Genomic DNA, 22,273 nt, shown 5'->3' with positions numbered 1-22,273 from the left:
TCAGGTTTAAATGGCAATTAAATCAGATGTACCTTGTTCCATCAGTGTGTGACAAGCCAGCTCTGCCATGCAGGGACAGGGTGGACCTTCTGTGCCACCCTTCGTGGTGGGAAGTAGCCAGGATGTAAGGCTACAAGTGGTTAATATAATTTAAAATGTCATCGCTGGTGATTTTTAGGCATTCTGACTGAAGTGAGTTAATTTTCAATTTTCTATGGTAAAAAAAAAAGAAGAGCGAGCGAGCAGCCTAAATAAGATGTGTATACTACAAACCATATCAACACAAAGCTATATGAACCTTTGAAATACTTATAAACAGTTTCTGTAGAGAACAGGGTCAACTTTTAAGCAGCAGCATCCAAAATGCGGAGAGGTGTTGTGCATCCCATTTTCTGTGCCATGGTGCTGGAGCCAGGGGTGTCTAGTGAAATCTCCTAATGAAACAATCAAATACTTTGAGAAGTTGAACACACCTCAACAAAGCAGATCTGAACTAATGTAGAATGCCTGTTTGCCAGTAAACTGTTTGAACTTTCATGAAACTAAAATATGTTTTTGTAAAATCCACCATGAAAATGTTCTGCTTGTGGATCCTGTGTATAGGGGATCAAGATATTAGGGGTGGGGTATCTGTCAGGTACACAGGTAATGCTCTACGTGCCATCTAGTCTGCAATGGTGAGTCAGGCATGTGTTAGTGACTCCCTCATAACTTTTGCCAATGGAAACTGTAGTGCCAAAGCAGAGAATATGTTGCTTGGTTTTCTGAGGCCTTTTTCCTTTGGATAACCATATTTAAATACCTGTAAAGCACTACAGCTATAGATAAATTTGAGAAATCTCACTGTGATTCCCTGACTAGTTTACCTAAAAAATCCCTCTGACTGAATTTTCCTACCGTCCCACTAATTCACTCTGCTCCTGAAAAATCTTGAAGAGTGTTCAAAATCACTTCTTTGGAAGGCAGTTTTTCTTTTTTGTTATCTTAATTGCTGAACATAAATCCTGGCTACTCTGTCAACCTCCAGTTTCTCAAATTAGTAGCATACCTATTCCTGAACTCATATTTAAATGTAACTTAGTCCCTTTCCACAAGAATCAATCTTTAACAGATAAAATGACAGATCAGAGATGCAAGTTATGCTTTTTTTTTTTAAAGCATTTGAATTTCATAAGGTAGGAGCATGTTCTTAAATATATAAGATATAGGCGTATGGAATAAGATGTTCTGGAAATTCTGCAAAGAAATACTAGAGCATCCTCTACTTATATTCCCAAACCCAATAACCTACAGAAATGTTGCGGTCTGTAATCCATTACACTGAAAGCTCTGGAGAGCAATAGGAGCCACATGGCACAGAGCCATATGTATTTAAATTGAATGCCTTGTAGAATGAGATGAATGAACATCTTGGAATAACACACCCACTTCTGTAAATTTACAGGTTGCACCAGCTGGCAGATTAAAAATCAGAAAATAAGAAGCTGGAAGAGTTGCTATTACCAGGAAGATCTGATCCAATGGACTGTATGGATATAGATATGTTTGAAGGCATCTGCTCTTCCCGTTACAAGGTAAGACACAAAAGCATTTTTCTGCTAGTTTATTTCTCTTCAGTGCAGCGTGGCTCTCTTTTGTGGTACTGCCCAAGGTGGCAATAGAGGTGTTCTCCAAAGCTTGTTCAGTTTAGTGGCTCACTACTAATAACTGTGGCCTACAATTAATGTATAACTGGACTATGTTCAGACCTTAAAAGGCCTCAGCTTTCAAAAGTCAATGACAAATGTAGGTCCTCAGGCCTGTAAAATCCGAAGTTTTATTATGTAAAGTATCTGTTCAGATGGCTCTACAGGTTGTCTATTTTTAGTATGTGCTAATAGAAGACCTCCCCACTCACCCAAGGCATCTTTTTTATGTGCTTATTAATTGCTGTAGACTGAAGTAGACTTGAAACCTGTACTTCTCGGTGCAGGATCTTAATCAGGAGAAAATGTATCTGAACTGGATGCCAGAAAATGTCTCTAACTGGAGATGCAAGTTATGCCATTTTCTTTGGACAGTCTTAGTGTTCTTTCACTGTCAGGGTTGTTGTATGGTTTGTTTATAAAAACTGCTGCATTTTTCTTTTTTTCCTCTATCTATTCCAAAAAAATTAATTATGTATTGCTCAAAGCTGAGGGTGGTGGAGAGCTTGATACATTTTCTTGGCATCTCTTGATGGATGCCTGGGTATACTGTCATTTCTGAATTCTTCCTTTACAGAGTTGTTTTCAGGGAAGGTACAAAACACAAATTTTCAAAAGCTTATTTGGAACTGGTAGAAACACTTGAGAAAGACATGAAGCAAACTAATTTTAAAGTGAAATTTCTCATTTCCGAGGTGATTTAGTTCTGCATGGCTGGGGGATGGCTATGTGGGACTTCTTCGTATTCTAACGATTCTGATCAACACAAGATGGCTACAGAGCAAATGCAAAACCACACCACCAGCTCTGTGGTACTCAGGAGCTCAAATCAGGCAGCTGTGCAGTTGCCAAAAGGGGCAGTTACAACTGTCTTAGCTGGTGTTTTCTTTAACCCAGAGAGGACTTTCAGCTGAACTCAGTGTAACACTTCATTTCTCCAGTTTCACCAGCCAGTGTTAAATGATGAGGGAACCGTCTGTGCTGGGGCAGTGCACTGCTGTTGCTTCTATTCTGTACAGAAATACTGTCCACCAGCATTATCAAATCTGCCATTTTCATAAGCACGAGATACACTCCTCTCATTCTTCTTTTGTGGAAGAACTAAATTGAAGAGATGCTCTTCCTAAGGTGGGGAATGTAACAGACTGTGGCGCTGCATCCTATAGAAACAGGAGGTGCTCCCTTGTACTGGTGAAATAACAGGAATGAAATCTGTGAAGTATTTAAAAAATGCAAAGATAAGTAATAGCAAATACAACTTACAAGGAAAAACACATTCAAGCTCTTGAGTACTTGGGACATTCCAGTAACTTTCCATAACTGTTGTTAACAGAGGAATGTACATAGACCATAAAAACCTGTAAGATCTGGTCTAGATAGCAGACACTTCTCTGAAGAGTTTGAATTCCCCTTACAGATGATTGTGTGACCCCTGGTGTCCATACACAAGTGCTCCAGTGGAATCTGTATTGCCACCAGTTATTGCCAGCTTCCACAAGCATACATGCTGGCCTGGTCTGTGCTTTTTTGTTTGAACATCTTTACGCTTGCATCTTATGAAATCCCCAGCTTTAGTGCAAATTCCTGAAATGCTGGGGAGGAGGGGAATGACAGCTGCGTATGTGAAATGAGAATACTATTTTGTGTTGCCACCTTGCCTGCTTTAATTCTGTCCTTCTCTGAGACGGAGCTTCCGAGTTTGTACTTCTTGGCATGGGAGCGAGCCCAGCCATGGACAGGGTCTCTGGCTGTTGCGTGGCAAGTAATCCTTCCAAATAGGATTTGCATTCCTGCAGCAGCCATTCTGGGGAAGGAGAATGAATACATGGAGGGAAATTCTGCTTACACAGACATAGCTCAAGTCCAGCCATTCAGAACATGAGTCAATGACAGACGGAGTTGCACGTAAATTGAGTTCTTTCTGAAAAGAACTGGTACTAGGGGCTAAGAAAAATGTACAGGGTCAGAGCGTCTGCAGTGTCTTAGTTAACTGGATTTATAGGCACTTATTCACAGCAAAAATGTTGTTACAGCCCCAGAGTTGCTTTGTTAGTTTTCATTTGCCAAAGGCTGTCATCCCTGCAGAGTTGTCATGTGGAAATGTGAGCTTGCAAGCCAGCTACTTCTGTGTACAGTCTCCATCTTCGCGTAAAACTTCATTGATCTTTCAGTGGTGTTTACTCTCTGCTTTAAAGCACCTGAGAGAGTCTACTATAGCTACTTTTCTGTTTGGGGTGATAGCCTGTGGCTGGGATAGAATAAATAGCTGGGGGTAATGTCTGGCTTTGATTTAAGCCACTCTTGCTTCCCTGAACTTTTATATTGCCATTTATTTGTGGATATTATTCTTGATAGCCTTCTAGGTGTGTTTATCCTTTTTGGAAAGAGAAATTATTGAAACATCGAAAAAAGCTTTTGGGGAGTGAAGGAACAGACTACCTTCTGGTTTATACCCAACACAGGTATTCTGATATTAACAGAAGCTATGCAGGTTTCAGTTAACTTTTTTTCAGCGATCTAAGTTTTAAATGAAAATCTTCCTGAAAAAGCACTTAAACTTCTGGAAATTCATGTATTAGAAAGTTCCAAACTGAATAAAATTTTCTGCAACTCATCAAAATATTTTGTAGCTTTTTTTTTCCTCTGCTGAACATAAAGATGTGTTTGTTCTCTGTATTGAAGCACTGATAACTTATAATTGAAATGTTTATTTTCAAACTTCAGGATAGCTGAACCAAAACAAGTTCATTTTGCTAGGAGTTTACAGTTGAGTGAAAGATTTCCTTACGGTTAAATGAAATAAATTGATTTTGGTTATGACTTAGCTCTGTCTTTCTCCTTTCTGGTGTACTGAATTTGATGTTCCTATTATTCACTTTTACTAGTAGTGCTGAGGGACCCCAGCTGCTGAGGAAGCCTCAGTTGTGCCAGGTACCGCACCAGTATAAATTGTGAATGTACCTTTCTGCAAAGAGTATAGATAGGATTGAAGAGGCAGGAAAGATTAGATGGGTACAGACCCAGGAGCACATGGGACAGTGAGACATTTTTCATCAGCATGGGAAGCAGTGGCTTCAAGAACCTGTAGGCAGCTATTTACATATGCAGCCCTATAGCTTTGAGGTGATTGTGTTTTAAGGTGGTAGAGAATCAAAGCATTTCTTCCCTGCAGGTAGGGAGGGATCTGAAGAATTGCCCGTAATGTCCACGATAGTAATCCCTCTGTGCTGTTTGATTTGAATAAGAGCAGTTTGATTTAAGTCGACTCGGAAATGGAAGCACCTTCTTGGCAGTGGAGGGAAGCCTTCCCTTCTGGAAGTGAGGGTGACATACAGCTTTCCTGTCCTGCAGTGTAATTTGTCCTGACATTTGCTGGCACAGCCAGTTCTTACTAACTGTAGTGACACTTGCCCTGTGTGACATAATTTGAAACACTTTTTCATAATACTTCCACTTGAACTGAAGGCAGGCAAGCTGTCTTTTCTAATTTCAGCCCTTTTGATCCCTTGTCCCCAACGGTAGGTTCTGCTTGCAGTGTTTCCCAGTGCTGCCTGAACTAAAAAGATGAGGTAGCAGCTAGCAATCCAGGGTTTTTTCCCCTGTCACTACTCAAGAGCATGCTAGAAGTCCTTGATCCTTCATGAGCTAAACGCTGAAGGAGTTAGCTTCAGAAGTCAGCCCTCCCAAAGCAGCCATTAAGATATAGGAGTAAAACCAGAGCCAAGTAACAGTGTTTGTACTTGCCTCTATTTATTACTACTAACATTGGACACTAGTCACAGAACATTATATTTAAAACCCATCAAAAGGAAAGTGGTATAGAGCAAGATCAGAGTTTTCACAATCAAAAAGAATGCATTTTTCTAGTTTTGATGTGGGTAACCGAGTGGGAATTGTTACAACTTTGTTTTTAATTTGTTTCTGCAAGGAGAGTGTCTTTTCAGTAAACAATACCTAAACACTTGTTGCTACTTAGTCATCTATGCAAGTAGCATGTGGGATGCTGCATTTATTTCCTGATGACTACATGAAATACACAGTTGTTTTTGTAACATTTTCAGTATGCTGATGCCATTGAATATACATAAGTCACTCCACTTGATGATCTGGTTCTGACAAGTTTGATTACTATTCCTAATAATAAGCAATAATGTGTCTTTTGGGGTGGTAGGACACTACTAGGTACAATGTGGATGGAAAAAAATCTTACGGGTGCAGTCAAGTGTGGTGGGGAATTTATCAGTGAGCGGAGGAAGTTTGTCAGTATGGCCTCTTGTTTGATAGCTGGTATAAAAGTAAACTGGTATACCATGTAAAATCAGACTGGGAAATCAGATATAAAGGTAAACTTGCTATGATACTAACCTAAGAGGGTCTGTAAATACTGGGGGGGGAGGGGGGTACCTGGTTATGCAGGATGTGTAGTGCTTCCTCTGGTTTCTTGCCAAACATAGAAACAAAAGCTGGGACACTTGTGGGTGTCTACTTATTTAGCCTCAGGTGCCTCACAATCCATAACAAGTCATGGTTTTGAGGACAACCTTGTATCAGCCATGTGAGGTGGGGAAATGCCCTTATCCCACCCCCCCATACAGATGGCCATTGAGATTAGCCCAGGATCATGCAAAGCAGAGAACTAAATTCCACATCTAAAACCGAGCACCAGACCTGGCTCTTGCACCAGCGGGTTGATCTTTCTGCAGAATGAGTAGGCCATACCACCCCTATCCTCAGTTAGACCAAGGGTCAGTCGGTTGAATTTCAGCTGTGTGTTTCTAGGTCAGATTTAAAGTCAGTAGAAAGGTCACACTTCGTTTCAACTGCTTTCAGTTCAGGAAAAGAACTGAAAATAGTAAATGGAGTACAGAAAACTAGAGAAATTCAGGAGAGAATCAGTTTTGGAATTCAGCATCTTAGAAGGGGCCAAACTTAAGTTTTAAACTCTAATCTGTCTGCAAAGGTGAGGTTGCAGCTGAGACAGCATCACCTTGTGCTAAAGAGGTCCCTCTAAATAAAGGCCCTCATGCTGGAGACTAAGTCAGTATAGGAAACATTACAAATGTGTACAGTGTGGCTTGCGTATTTATTTCTGTATCTGTGCTGTTAATTACATGTTAGGTGACTAAAAGCGCATTTTTAAACCTCTGTTTGTAATACAATCTTCTCTTTTTTCTGTTTTCATCTTTTTTTATTCCTGCTTACATGCACGTGGTAATTGCTTAGATTTAGTTAGATGTATACTGCATAAAAGCAAGTCTTTGTAAAAGCAAATGCAAAATAAAATTCTTTTTTAAACAAGTGTCTTCTGGCATTCAGCATGCCAATAGCAGTGCTAAGGAGTCAAAGGAATGCTCATGAGCAGGAAGGCAGAAGCAGATCATGTGAAGTTTCCCAAGTGAAGGCCAGCATCCTCTTTTGCACGTAGTTGGAGTTGTTTGTAGCAGTAAAGAGCTAGCTGAGTGCCGAATCGAAGTGCTTGAAAAGCGGGGGAAGATTTTGACTTCTAAACGTTCTGTAAAAGCATGTTTTCATGCATTTCAGTGTAGGATCCGAATTTAAATTGTTGACATCTTTCTAAATGTGTATTAAAGGGCATGGGGAGATGATATATATGATAAACTATGTCAGAAGAAGGAGTGGTGATTTCTTTTGCTAGAAAGTGAGACTGAGATAGTCTGAGAATGGTCTGACCCACAAGATCTGATTGAGGGTTTTTTGCATGGCTTTAGCCAAATTACTAAATTTATCCACCTCAAGTCTTTCATTTGGTTAAATGGAGTAATAGCACTAGCTTTGTTTGACTTTGGGAACACAATTAAGGGAAAAAAAAATGCATGTGCAGCTTCTGAAGATTCAGATTGTTAAAGATGCAGAGAACTGTTATTATATGACTTGGTCTAGTTTGAAGTACCTAATCAGCAGGCAGCTTTGTCTAAGTATCCTAGTGAACTACCAAATAAATATTTAATATCCTAAATGCTCTGTTGTGGTTGTCTTCTGGTTATATCCTAATTCTTGCTTTCTTTTATAGCTATTCAAAGGAGAGATTGTCTGGTGCTTTTTTGAAAATTATATTTTTTTTTTTGTCCCAGTCCTTTTTCTGAATGCTCTGAAGAATTGTTTTTTGCTCATTTTTACTCATTTAGCTGCATCTACTCTGGCTTTCTTGGCTCAGCTTAGTCAAATTTTGGAGGTAGAGTATATTGTCTATAAACTTCAGGTGGTTCAGCTACTGTCTTCTATGCTGAGTGTTTCCCACACTGTGATAAATGGCCAGATCCCTTAAACAGAAATGGCACTTATTTTATTATAGGGACAAAGTCAATAAAGCAAAAGCACAGCGCTGGGTGCATGACTCAAGTCAGAGGCACACCAGCTAACACTCCAACCATGTCTTATATACAGTCACTATTGCATACATATTCACTATTTTAGACAGAGTAATTGTTGATAATGATTGATTATTATTAGTCCTTTTTCTCTTCTGTTTGTGTGTTTCCTTCTGAATTGTTTCTGAGGATCGATTATCTTCAGTTCCCCTTTCCCATGTATCTGTTTCCTTCTGGTAGGATCAGCTCCCTTTTCCCATGCATGTGTTTCCTTCTGGTAGGATCGATTATCATCAGCTCCCTTCTCCTATGCATCTGTTTCCTTCTGTTAATCACTTGTGGAGTCTTTTGGAGAAGTTCTCTTTTGTTTCTCTTGGATGTTTTTCTTCATAGTTGCTGTTAGTTGTTATTTTTGAGGTTTCTCATGTTCCCTAATTTACTAAAGGTTAGTCATCCTTATAAGTCAAAGATTTATAGCCTTGTTATTATGGCGAAAGCCAACAATACCTTCACTATTTTTCACACACACCATTCTCCAGAAGAGACTTCAAAGCTAAGAATGACTTCAGAGAGTCACCTTGTACTGTTCTTCATGCTGATGTGGTCTGTTAGCTGCTCTTGTGTTAACTTATGGTAGAGGCAACTCTTCACCAAAAATGGTGCATGTAAAATCTTATTCTCAGAGCTTTTTTTTAAATTGAAGGAGGTTTTTCCTATCATAATAGTCTTATTCACTTGCAGTTTTTGCTTCCCCTTTTCAGATGGAATCTTCTTGTCCTTGAGTAGAATGTCTCTTAACATGCTGTTGTCTTAGGCATGTATCATCTACTTTATTTCCTGATTCTGCTGCACAACCTAATAGCTTCCTGAATGGAGACTGTCAGGTACCAATTGATAGGAACTACCAAAGTACTCTATTTTGGACTTTGGCAATTTAATAATACTGTATTCTTCAGTTTTCTGTTTCTCAGCAGTAGCTTACATCTTCGTCTTTCAAACTCCATATGTTTGTGTCTTGCCTTAATTTTCCCCTTTTGGAGAATTTGACATCTTCCCCTTAGGCTGTTGAAATTCTTCCTTCATCTTACTGTGCGTTTCCAGGTTAATTTTAGCTGTCTGCTTATGGGTGATCAATCTGTCTTTATCCAGCTTTACAGCAAGTGGGATCTTCTTTGTGTTTCCCGCCTGGGACTGTGTCATCCCTTGAACTTCTGCTCTGTAGAGAAGTAGAAATATTCTGCTTCTCGGTCACAGAAAAATCAAACACATTTTCATGTTGGTAGTTAGGATTTTATTGTCTTATCTGATTTCAGATCAAATAGATTTGCATGGTGTCTCTTTATCTACAAGGAAATTATGCTAGCACTCCTATTCTCTTGTGCTAAACTTATTCGAAAAGCATGTGTAGCATCGTGCCTGTCTCTTGCAGCTTCATTTATATGTGTGTATATGTATGAAAACAGTGCTTTGTGTCCTTCATGCATTTGTGCATAACTTCCCAGTGACTTTCTGCTGGAGTTTCCAGTCTTGTTCTATCCAGCATATTTTCTAATTTAATGTTGCTGCTCTCATGATTCAAGTTGCAGGACACCTGACTTCCGGGCTTGGAGGAGTGAAGGAAGTTTGTAACTTGTTAAAGAAATTTTGGCAAGAAGCAGAGGTGGGAATTTTCAATAGTTCATCCAGCAAAAGGTTCAGAAATCCCAATGCCCGATTTCTCTCTGATGTAAGTGGCACCACTTATGTTAAAGTAACCTCAGGAATAAAAGACCAAAAATAGAATGACCTGAGGCATGTGCTGTACACATGGCAGATCAGAGCAAAGCAGTCCTAACGAAATAGCCCTTCTTTCTCTCTTCACATAAGCAGCTCCTGGGAAAGAAGTGTTGTGATTTTTCCCCTGCACAAGTAGAAAAGGCATAGGAAAGTGATGTGATGAAACCTGTTAGGGATGTTTTGCTTAAAAATTTCCCTAGAGTGTTGGCTCTCAAGTATGAAGACTGTCTGCACTGATCAGTAGAAGTGTCCAGGTATAGACGAAGCCATTCTGCCTCTTTTCCTGCAGATCTTTTCCCAAAGAACTGCAAAAAACTTCTAACAACTTTGATACTGGAGACATAGTCTTGTCTAAGATTTTGGTGTGTTCCAGTGGAGCAAAGACGAATGTGGAAAAATGTGTTTTAAACAAATGTAGTTCCCCAAGAGAAACTGGTGTTCGTATCAAAGATCCATTTTTTAACATCTTGTAACTCTTCATAGTGAAAGGAATAACTGAATGCAGGCGAGGAGAATGGTTCTGCTGCTGCTGTCAAGTTTCCTGTGTAACAGGCTAGGAAAGCAATAAATTTTAAAAGCTTTTAGGATCTTTTAAAAAACCCAGACACAAAACCAGATTGTTGCTCAGTGTAATTATCAGAAGGGCTAGGCAGCTAGCCTTAACTGATTTGAAGGCTACCATTAGGACCTATCCACGTCAATATAAAATATGGCAAGACATCTTAAAATCTGCCTGTCTATAATGGTGTATTTCCCGTGGAAGGTGTCATGTTGCTGCACAGAAATATGTTTGGCGAGTGCTTTAAGATTTGTAGATGAATGTTGTAATATATGAAATGTACAAAGTGTTAGAATATCAAAGGGGTAGGGGTTTATATCTAAGATTAGAAATAAATAACTGGCTACTTCCCAAAATGTGTGTTTAGTTTTCAAGAACCATAGGGTACAATGTATCAGCAGGGCTCCCTAAGAATTAGGTTTGGATACCTGGCTGCCAGCGGTGACCTTTTGTTAAAGAAAAGGCAATTTTAGGTATCAGCAACTAATAGTATAAAACCAGTCTAACGCTCAATCTGATAGTGCAGCTGTTGTGGTTTGGTTCCAAGACAGGAGCTTGGAGGAAAGAGTTGGGGAAGGCACTGAGCGGGGGGAGAGATAACTTTCACACTCTGCGCAACTAGTATAAGCTCTTTGTTTAATATCCTGAAATCTGAGATGGATAACTATCCACTGGGGATATTCAAAGACTGTAATTAAGAAGTTTTTATGTGAGAGGACAACTCAGTGAAACGTTGCAGGAAGGGTAGCTGTGAAAATTTTTCCATGGATTTTTTCAATGCTTTATGTCTCTGGTTTAACCTCACGTTGTACTGAATTGCCTTCATTTTCGCTGTCTGATATAAAAAGCATCAGTGGGTTATGGCAAATACTCAGATCTGTTGCAACAAAGGGATTGTTTGCTGTTTTTCTTCAAGCTACCAGTAATAGTGCTCTGCAGCTGTGGCAAACTACCTGGCAGTGATGCAGCAAACTAGTCTCATGCTTTCCAAGTATTTTGTGTGCATTAATTAAACTTCACAATACTTCTAAGGCAGTATCTGACTTACGCAGGGCAATGCTCCGTGAGTAGTTCTGTTGTAATTAGTGCAGCTCTTTATGACTGGAAGTATGGTGTTGGGTAAAATCATGGAAGCTATCCCCACCAAATATTCTCCTCCCAAGGTCTTAATGCTATGACAACAGGAATGCCAAAAATAGAAATCAGGAGTCTCAGCTCCTGGGAGAGTGATTTCGTCACTGGGCAGCACTTCCTCCCTTAGGACCTTCTTCTGTGTGTCTGCTTTAACCCACCTTCTTTCCGCCTTTGCAGAGAAACAGCCTGGCCCTAAATTAACTTTTAAGTGAAAGGTAATTGCAATCATAAATCCGTTCCATAGGGGGTTGGCATTGTCTTTTTAAGGTAGCTGTACTAGGAATCATACTGAACTGCTGCTTGCCGTGAAAACTGACAACATTCAGGCACGTTTTTACTAGCATGCCCTTACCGATGTGCAAGGCAAGCTGGTTGTTAGTTTGTTGAAATCAACTGAAACATTAACACCATTGTTTGTTTCCCTCCTGTTCCTCTTTCATGATCCTCTATTTTTTTGTATAGATGTTAAAAGCTAAGATTGTCATTTAGAGAACCTGCACAACTCCACTCTAATATATATCAGTGGGGCTATCGTGTCAGATCTAATACAGGTTTTTTGCTACTGCATTATAAATGCAGCAAAACTTGTGAACCATGATCGCTGAAGGACTGTTCAAGCCGATTTCTTGTTGCTGGAGCTTACTGCCTGTAGCTGACAGCTGGGTAATCATGTAACTAGGTAAGGGTCAGAAGTAATCCACCACTTCACATTCTGGCACTGCAGACCCTTTCTAAATACAGTAACTAGCTGTGGAGGTGGGGTCTGGTCCGATCTCCCTCATGGCATGCACAATGTGATGAGAAAAGTAGCTAACGAAAGCTTCGTTTCTTATTTTGAGACAGGTTGCCCAGTCCCTGTTACTAAATAGCCGGCTGCTCACTGCTTTGCTGCAACATCTCCGTCATCCAAAGTAACATACTGACCACAAATACTCTTCAGTAACAGAAAAATTAGCTGGTACCACACTGCTGTGTGGTAGGGGCAAGAACTGTTCCAGAGATACGGGATCTCTGCACAGATGTCCGCTGGTTTCTGGGACGTGTCCCACGGCTGAATTTACTTCCACTGTCTGCTTCTGTGTTTTGAACTGTTATTTTAATCTTTTTCTATTGATGCGGAGGTATCGCCTCATGGGAATTCCTAGAGGCATTTTCTCCCATTTAATGCAGCATTTTCTGCTGAAAGGATAATCTGGTCCCTACTTAGTACAACACGATCTTGAGTAATTTATGCCTGTATCTTGACTGCAGAAAACAGACTACATCATAAACAGCTTTGAAAAAGCATGAGGGAATCACTTACTGAAATTAACAGTAATCTTTCTATTGACTTAGTGGTTGAAATTGTGTTCTGTGTATTTGTGCAGGTGTTTTCAATGATTTGGACAGGACTGATCATAGGAGCAGGGCAAAGAATTGGTAGCAAGAAAATAGAGTTAATTAGAAACTGTGTGACCCTAGAGACCACTGAAGCAAGCAGGACTTTAGTTAGGCATGATGCTGGTTTCTCAGCTCCATGACACTGGTACCCCAAACTGTGGATAAAGTTGTTCATAGAATCATAGAATATGTTGGGTTGGAAGGGACCCTTAAAGGTCATTATTGTAAAAGTTCTTTTCCAGAAGGTGACATTCATCAGGGTGAAGCAGCTTTTCTGTTTCTGTTTTGAAACTATTTTAATAAACATAGATCAGATGCTCGCTTTCCTATATACTCATGAGTCAATGTGAGAGATTTTGTCCCTGTGCTGTTAATGATCACAGCTTTACTTACAATGATTTCCTTACAGCGTCTTTAACTATTTAGCTTGTTGTTCTTTTGTTACTTTCTGTACTGCATAGCATTATTTAGCATATTTGAGAATTATATTTTGCCCAAACTTGGAATTTCTACTGTCATTTTGCAGTACAAGGGTGTTATCATATTTTTATAGTCTTCTGAAGAGCACCATCCCTTGATGTCAGCATCACTTTTGTATATTTAAAAGGCTGATACATTATAATCTACTTTAGGTCAGGAAACAATAATGAACGCTCCAAGAAAATCAGGGATGAACGGCAAGTACTAGTTAGTCATCTCCACAGCTTTTCTCACTGCTCCTTTGTCTTCATAAGAAGGAAAAATTCAACTGCTAATATTTTTCTTCTCCTTTATTCAGTTAAGACATAATTAAAAATGTAATAGCTAACTGCAGAATGCCAGAAAAGCCTAATAAGATAATAAATTACCTTAAAAACTAAACAACTTTCTGGTACTTATTCTTGATTCAGGACCATGTAATTTCACAGCTATGGACTTAAGCCAATGTCCTCTCAGGTATTCTCCCACAATTATTACAGTAGGTGAATTTTGGCTAATTTACTGTTTGGTGTGAACAGAAGTATCAGAATCTGTTTTCAAAATAATTTATCTGTTCTGATCTGTAAAATGAAATACCAGTACTTTTAGGTCTCGTTTTTTTTTTTTAAATTAATAATTATAGTGTATTTATACTGTCTTTCAATTCACATAATTCAACAGCAGATGATGAAAAAGATCATAGATAACTTGATTCATTGCCGTGACAAAGCAGGATTGTTCCTGGTGTCGTATTTTCCATTGCTTTGCCCAATACACTTTTAGGTGACTTGAAAGACAGATTGCCCATAATTTCCTCTTCCTCTCTAAGTAAGGCTCAGGTTCTTACATGAGTTTCAATAAGAGGCTTGTTCTTTGTCTCAGTAAGCAGTTCATCAATGTAGAATGACTTCTGCTGAGTTGATCAAGATGAATCTATGTATTTCATATAATAATGGAGCAGTTTATAAACCTATATGGCTAGATGGTGAAATTAGAAGAGAAAGCATATGACCCATGACTTGTTAAGGTCCTGAAAAGGTAAAGGCATTGTTGCTTGAATGTTAGCCATGTGGCTATACAACTGTCTCTTGCTGTAGGAGAGCAAAACCAGCCAAGTGGGTAAGCATATGGTACGGGTTATTTAAACTAAAAGAGCTTATAAAGGGGAAAAAAAAACATTGTGCTGGAAGACTTCTGCCTCAAGTCGTCAAGGCTTCCTAACTCAAGCTCTCACTGCTTACCCTCTTTATAGCTTTAGAGAGTCTTTTCAGGTGGTTTATTAAGTGATTGTGTTTAGGGCTTGACAGTAAACATGGGGCTTTGTGTTTCAACCTCTAGTGAAAAATTCAGTGGTGAGTGGGTTGTCAGCCAGGAGAAGTTGTGGATTCAGTCCCTCATTAGGGAAGCAACAGTGTTCCAAAACCGTAATTACTAAACTCTTTCTAATCCAGAGAGGGAGGCTGATCTCTAGTATGAGTCCTTTCCCTTTTTATAACTCTTAATCTACATGAAAAAATTGGCAGTCCAGCCTACTCATATAAAGTCTTAATTTGGGTAAAACTCTTCCTTCATCCTTTCTTCTTTTCTACAGTCCACCAAACTTAAGTCCTTAACTAAACCTTTAATTGTATTTAAAAGATTACTTTTATAATGCTTCCTTTACTTTTCCCCAAATTACACTCAATCTCTTCCAGACATAATTTCCAGTCTGAAAGTGTTTCAAGTAAGCTCCTCTCCACGTAGAAAGTTTTTGTGCTCTCTTCTCTTATTTAATAGAGCAAAACATATTAAAGAAGTGTAAAACTTGAGCCTCTGCAGCTTCTATTGTCACTTAATCCAGTTAGCATAAGTGATTACTGAAGTACGTACAATCCAGCATTTATCTCGCTTGATTAGCAGATCTGTCCACTGAATTTTGTTCTTCCTGTCCCTGTGGAACTGAAGCTGCTTGCCCAGACTTCTCAATTCTGGCCAGGTAATTATCTCTGTAGGATTAAGAAAGGAGGGGGGAAAAAAAAAAAAAGAGGGTGTGTGTACGCGCAAATGGTTTATGCTTGGTTTTGAAAAGAGATGTTAGATATTCATTCTTATTTGTTCTTATTGTTAAGGAATTGTGCTGGCAAAAGCACTACACTCATGAAATAAGAAGAACAGAAGGGAGAGGGGAAGGCAAAATAAATAGGACTGAGGGACATGCATGTGGCTTGGCAAATTGAGCAAGGGGAGGAGGTGGGGTCAGAGTTCCCAACTTCACAGCTGATTGTCTGATTTGCTTGGTTTAACTGATTTGCTCTGTGACATAAAGTACCTTCACTCTTCAGTATGCCCATCCGTAAGAATGTTATGTTACCTGATTTAATAAAGGGTTCTGCAGGTTATTTGTAAAATGCTTTGGGAACTTTGCATGCAAAGAGTTATATGTAGATAGGTACAGATGTAGAAATGCAGACATGCACCTCAGCCTAGTTACGGAGCATTACCACAGCAGTTGTGAAGCACAGCATTACTGCCACCATGGAAAGGACTGGAAGAAAAACTTAGGAGCTCTTAAGTAATTCCTCGAGTCTTTTTAGACATTTACTATATGTTACTTTGGCTTGGCAGCAAATGTGGGGTGATGCTCAGCTTAATGCATAAGAATTCTGGAGGGAAGCGGGGGAAATGTGGGAGGAAGGGTCACTTGTTGAGGCTTTTTAATTCCTTTTGTACTCTTACCCTGTCATTAGAGCTAAAATTCATTCTTTCTGTCTTCTAGAGCCCTAGTTATTTACTGAATGTTAAGCCCCTGGCATTTTAAAATGAAAGATTTTCAATAGCCAAGGATTATGTCCTGAGGGGAAATAAAAGGCTTTTTCAGGCATGCTCTTCCTTGGAGATGGGATACTGGGTAGATGGATGGCTGGTCAGCTTCAGGATGTCACTTCTTAGATGATTATAGTAGCTCTTCTCTGAACACTTGCTTCTCCTACTGCTCATCAATTCCATTTGCAAATCACTCAATTTTTAAACCATTTAATGACTCTGTCTTGAAAACTATTGAAGTTATAGTGAGCTGCCAAAAATAACACCAAGCTGCTCTTCCAGATCACTGTAGGATTCATTCCACTTGCTGTTGTGTCTTTTGTATATTTTTTTTCCTTTAGTTTCTTTTTTCTTCTTTCCTCAATTTCAGGTGTGAATTGTGGCAGATGTTCAGATGGAGTAGAAAGCAAGAAGGGAAATAGTTCCCTTAATGCTTTTTTGCTGCACAATTGAGAAGCCTATGTATCAGCGGGGAGGCAGGCAAGGGGTAACAGATGGCATGAAGGCAGAGCTAAGAAGCCATGAAGATGCGAGGGAGCAGTATTTCTCAAAGAAAGATCAGTAATACTGTCAAAGCAATGTGCAGGGGAAGTAAGACAGTTGGGGACCTAAGGCAAAGTCGGTCAGAGCTTGAAAGTGGACTGAACACCAGTCTTCCCTAGGCAGAGCGTTCCCCCATGGTGGCACATGGTGAGCTGCTGGATACTGGGGGAGAGCCTTTGCCTTCTCCACACTGAGCTAAAGACCCAGGTTTCTAGATCAAAAGACATAACAGACCTCTTGGGTACTTTGTTGTTGTTTCTTGGATGTTCAGGATGGAGCCATAACCTGTCCTATGCTGTTATGCCATGTGGTACGGGAGAACCTTCAGTGCTGCAGCTGGAAGCTGTTTATCTTACCTAGCCAGTGTGGCTGCATCAGTATTAATAAATTCCATGTGCAGAGTCATTCTTGGGCCCTGAGCACAGCTACCTCCATGCAGCTCATCCCTATGTCATTAAACTTTTTTAACTTGCAGAAGATATCCACATGTAAACTACTTGCTTGGGGTGGTATCTGCACATTGCTAACTCCCAAAGTGTGCCTGAGAATTCCTAAATCCAGGCCAATGACAGTTGGAATGATTTAGCAGCAGTGATGATTGATTTCAAGGACCCATGGGTGTTCCTTTGCAATGTGTAACTTGGAAGCGTGACCCAGGGTGCAACAGGTTGGCCATCTCTGAAGGGTATGGAATGGGTTTGGAAAGCTGATGTTACAATAATAATGTAAGGTCAGACATAGGCAGTGAAGATGCACAGTGAGACATGTTGATCTTGACAGTGCCACTGTGGTGTTTTGGGTTGACTTTACCCCACCTTCAGGAACTGAGAGAATGTTTTGAACAAGTTTTCCTTTGGAATGTCTGCAGCTTGTTTGAGCCTGAGGAGCTCCGTTGGCAAAGCAAACAGGGACAGATTGAAAATCATCTTCCACAGAACTGCTTCAATTTTTCAGACCTCTCTGCACGAGGAAAACAAGATTCTTGGAACTTTATTCCATGAAAACCAGCCGTAAAACAATGCTTAAAAGAGGCATTTTTCTGTTGACTGCAATAGGAGTTGCCCTTGCAATGCCATTATATGAATGTGATCCCAATGCCTGTTTGCGGCAGCGCTGTAAGCAAACTTATACTATGGTTTACTTCTAACTAATTAAAGTCTTATTTAGGAATGAGACATTTGTACACCAGAATGATTTATTTATTTATTTTAAATGCCGGAGACGAGCATTTCATACTGAGGTCTGCTGCCTCTGTAGTGCAATTTATTATCCCAAAAATGATCTAGGGTTGCTTCTCTCTGAATCCAAGCATCTGTGACGTTAATGTTACTGCATTTTATAATTGGTACTTGATAGTTTAAGTGGATAATCAGCTAAGACATAAATGCAGCTTACCAGGAAACAATTGAGAATTTAGGATAATAAGGCTGATTAGACACTGTGTTATGCCAGTCTTATGCTAAGATAATTCTGCTGAGTTGAAGTTGTACAAATAATGCTGTAAGATACACGGTGGTCCGGCAGACCCCCTTCACATATGCTTGACTGCCTATCTTTGAGCAAACACAGTCTAAACGGTAGCAGGCTCCTGAGGTGCTCCTCAAGTCTAGGATTCTAGACATTGCTTCCCTGAGATCTTTGCAGCTTCTTTAATAAAGTGTGAAAACTAGTTCATAACATCCTGTAGCAGTCATCATTTCAAATAGTTTTCTTCTGTTACCTAGGCTCAATATTTTAGATTAAAACATGAAAGGAGAAGGATCTTGTCCAGCATTTCCTAAACCTGGTGGCTCTTAGCATTCACTGGGAATGCTCGTTTGCTGCTAAAGCAGGTATTAATGTTCTGCAGAGGAGGGAACCAGGTGTGTTTCTCTGGTGGACAAGGACAAGACTGAATGTGTGTGATTTGTGCAGGCTCTTAATTCATGGCCCAAGCAGTGGAACCATGTCATCCACTCAAGAGCTGTTTGGGGGAAAGGTGATCAAATAAAGCTTTAAATTACCCATGTGACTTCCAGGCATAAGGCTTCATGGGGACTGATTTAGTCTCTGGCACAAAAGTGAACAGCCTTATTGCTGGGGTATCAGAGGGAGGTGACACACAGCCTGTTGTGGCGGACATTGTTGCCAGGTATATTTTCTCATGGTGTTATTTGTAGCACAGGAGGGAGTCCATTCACTTTTGTGTCCCAGGGGCTCTTTCTGGCCCTGTTTCTCATGCTATGGAGATGGAGAGCAAATGGAGAGAGTCCAGTGATGATAATACTAATTTTTATTTTAGTGTGCAGTGCTTCCCTGATATCGGGAAGTACTTCTACTAAACGGATTGACCTGTCAGTGTCTTGTGTTGTTCTGGGACTCACGTAACCTGAATTGTTTGGATCCGTTTGTCGGATTCCTCTGTACTTATTAGGCTCATGAAAACTACACACTCTGATGAGCAGTTAATGGTGTCTTCAAAAGTGCTGGGTAATCCCCCAAGTGCCTGTCTCTTTTTGGCACTCTCCTGGCATCGTTGTTTGGCATGCCCTTGACATCTTCAATGTCATAGGAACAGCAGCTGGAGCTGTATGTTCAGTGGCCATGTGATGGTTGGTTGGGATGTGTTAGACATATGCTGTGTGTTCAGGGCTATTTAAAGGATTAATTTACAAGAGTCATGCAGCTGAACTGAAGCTAGTGATCCTCAGTCTACGCTCATTATTCTGCCATGCTTAAGCACAATAAAATATTCATCTTATTCCATGTTTTCCATTTCCATTTTTCCTCGCAAAAAGTCACTGGGGGGTGGGGGTGGAATAGTAAAACAGCCTCCGTGTCTGGTTAGAAGGGAAAGAATGAATTCATTTTCTCCAGGGAGTGAAATGCAGGCAAAACTTGCCTATTCTAGGCTCTGTCTGGCAGAAGACGGTTGTCCAGTCTGTCTGGTTCTTAGCTCTGAATGTGCAGCAGCACACGCTTCTCTTACCCAAGAAACGCGTTGAGTTGAGGTGGGGAGCTCTTCTGGGGTTATTAACATATGGGGGAAAGAAAATTACTGTTTAGGAAACAGGCTACCAGCGAAATGGTCCCTTTTTAAAGCAATCCAGTGGAATGAATGCTTTTTGAAATAAAGTTGCCAAATTTCTTCTTTATCTATTGTCTATATATTGGGTTATTCTTTTATCTTTTTACAGCAGACTTTTCCATAGTGGTACTTATTTTTTCTGTACAATGAGGGTCACTTTACTGTGTCTCTTCTTCTGTATGAGCATAGGAGGTTTCACTTTTTGCTTTCTTGAACTAAATGGATATAACTTGTCGTTGTTAAGATGAAAATTTTTTTTAATACTTTGTTTGTAGAAGTACAGCAAAAGTCCTGAAAACTATTGTCCAAGAGGAACTGGCTCCCACTTGAATTTTTGCTTTGATGCCAAAGTAATTTCTGTGAAGGGACGATAGCTCTCGTCTCGTTTCAGAGTTTTGTTACTGAGAACATGGCTGGACTGATTTGAGTAGTATCTGGTAAAATTGGCATCATCCTTAACCTATGCAAAAAGACATTTCATATCCTTGTCTTACTTTCTAATAACAACACAACACTATTTCTATCAAGGTTAGAAGATCCTGAAAAGTTTCCTAATAAATACCTAACTGCAACTGTCAGTGAATTGGCGTGGCAATGAGTCAGGAAGACTGAGATACTGATTTCTGTCTATTTTTGGGAGTATCAACTGTACATCTACCTGACCTCCTGTCAAGCTGCTATTGCTTCCTGGGCTATCAATTAAATTCTAATAGACAAGTTTTTCCTTGCCCACCCTGTCTTTCTGAAATTACTGTTTTATTTGTTTATGCATGTATTTATTCATTTATCATCTATCCAGCAAGATGAATCCATCTGAAGAGCAGCTGAAAGCTGACTGTAATTCAGCCATGTCTTCACACAGCATTTTTCCAAGGAGAAGTGGAAAATCCCACTATGACAGTCATAGCCCAGCTGCACATCTGAAACCCTATTGCCTCTCTGAACAGCTTGATTGTACAATTTAAATAATGAAGTAGAGATCAAATGTTTTTATTGCAACCAAACAAATAGACACACATTGAACATGGCTCTGCCACTGTTAACTGACGTAAAACACTAGGAAATGTCATATTTCATGGTGCAGTTAAAAACCCAACAGCCCTATCTCTGCATGGCTGTCACATTTATATTGTAACAGTGTTTTATGATGGCCACGGCTTTTATTGATGACCCTTACTACCTATATAAAATGTGTTTTCTTCTAGCGACTCTATTATCAAACTGACATCACACACACACACACACACACCCACACACACACACCCACACACACACACACCCACCCTTCCCCCTCCTTTCCTTCTCACCTTCCAAAGCAATTTTTCACAGTAAATTGATTCAGGTATTTTACTGTTCAGGTATTTAAAAAAAAAAATATCAATAGAAGGTTAAAACTATAAGTTGAAATTATAAAACTTCTAATAGCAGCCCTCACACAAGAGTGTGTGACACACAACTTTATGGGAAGGAAATGTCAAATCCAAATGCTTACATAGCAAGAAAAACTAATCCAGCTCACCCTAAAGACCACAGAGATTTGTGAGATTTGAGAATGAACTTTGGTAGTGAACTGAAGACAAATCAATTCAAAAATCTGGGCCTTTGCCTGGTTCTTTCAATGAAAATATAATAAGCTTATGGTTAAATAACCATTTCCAGCATGAACAACCAAAGACAGTGTTAAAAGAAAGAAGTTTGGTTAAGTTTAGAGAAGCCAAATTGGCAACAGGTAATAGGGCGGGGTGCTTTTTTGATGATTTTGGTGCCTTTTACATCCTAGTTTTAGCGAAGTTGGAAAAAACTGTGTAATATTGTTACTGTGGAAAAAAATAGTATTTTATTTGCAGCCTAGCAGGAATGGAGAGATCTATAAACTGTTTAAAATGAAAAACAAATAAAAATGTTTGGATTGCGTTGCTGTCTCAGGAAAGCTTGCTCTGAATGCTGGACTGTGTATTACTCCATATTTAAAAAAGCCCCAATTATTCAAAATGTTTCTTAGTAGATTTTGAGGAAAAATCCTACAAGATTGAATTTGTTTAGGGATGTCAGGTGAAGGTGCATTGCACCTTGGGATTGGAAGTTATTTGGATGCTTTCTGGTAGACAACCTTATTTGGTTAGGAAAATTAATTATAAATGCCAGGCACGGTCATGGCTAGAGTTTGGTCTGGAAACCTACTGAATTTACAGTCGGAATTTAGTCTTAGGTGGGATGAGAAACAGACCAGGCTAGATAATCTTTCTGGCTAGATGGATGAACTCTTTCTGTAGGAAAAAAAAAAAAAACAAATGACTGATTTTTTTATTATTATTTTCTTTTCCCTTTAAAAGTAGTTAATGTTTTTCAAAGTCTCTTCCTGGACCTTTACAAGCAAAGTGTAAACACTGAGGGATGACTCTTCAGTGCATCTGCTTCACATCAGCCAGTGTGAAATACTATGCCTCTAAATGGCTACCTAGCCCTTACGATATTGGGAGTCACTGCCTGCGCACGTGCAGCAATTGTGCATGTTGAACATACTGCACCTTGGTATGTT

The 22,273-nt window shown here is 39.6% G+C and overlaps 1 protein-coding gene across 4 annotated transcripts in view; it reads left to right on the top strand.

The window, feature by feature from the left end:
* Nucleotides 1-22,273, top strand: part of TMEM108 (transmembrane protein 108) — a 165,836-nt gene that overhangs the window by 6,641 nt on the left and 136,922 nt on the right. For all 4 annotated transcript variants that reach the window (XM_054192593.1, XM_054192592.1, XM_054192590.1 and 1 more), the window contains exon 2: nucleotides 1,445-1,574. The gene's annotated coding sequence lies outside the window, so the exon portion shown is untranslated. The remainder of the gene's footprint in view (nucleotides 1-1,444; nucleotides 1,575-22,273) is intronic.

This window comes from Rissa tridactyla, chromosome 2, assembly GCF_028500815.1.
Source record: "Rissa tridactyla isolate bRisTri1 chromosome 2, bRisTri1.patW.cur.20221130, whole genome shotgun sequence".
Lineage (NCBI taxonomy): Eukaryota > Metazoa > Chordata > Aves > Charadriiformes > Laridae > Rissa > Rissa tridactyla.
The sequence above is the reverse complement of the archived record's forward strand: the minus strand, read 5'-3'. Positions and strand labels throughout refer to the sequence as shown.